Source organism: Plasmopara halstedii, assembly GCF_900000015.1.
Source record: "Plasmopara halstedii genome assembly, contig: Scaffold_292, whole genome shotgun sequence".
Classification (NCBI taxonomy): domain Eukaryota; phylum Oomycota; class Peronosporomycetes; order Peronosporales; family Peronosporaceae; genus Plasmopara; species Plasmopara halstedii.
In genome coordinates this window covers 705669-706130 of record NW_020187213.1, presented here as the reverse complement: position 1 = coordinate 706130, position 462 = coordinate 705669, and positions in this window count along the sequence as shown.

Here is a 462-nt window from a genome sequence, read left to right as displayed (position 1 = left end):
CAGAGCATGCCGCTCGGAGTGCTTACCGCTGTCAGCGGAACATCACTCGCTCTCATGACCAATTGGTAATACCCATCGACCAAGTCAAGTGCACTGTTTTTTGTACATCCCACCATGTTGTTCTGAAGAACATCCTTTCTAGAAATCGGCGTCTGTGTCGGAATGGTGGCAGTGTTGAGCTTATTTTAAGCATGAGCGATACGCCACTTGCCGAACACAAAACGTGGGTGACGAATGGGGAGACTTGCTCTCACGTACCATCCCTGCACCGTGCTTCGCACGGAAAAAGGCGTCAATGATGTCGCACTTCTCGTTGGGCAGAGGCCATTGGCGTCTTACGCACTATTTGGTTTCCGGAACCGGGTCGATCTCATGATGCACACCTCAGTCCGGAGGTAGGACCGAAGGCGGGTCTTTGGAGACGACGCCTTAAAATTCCTTTACCAAAGGATAGTACGAATC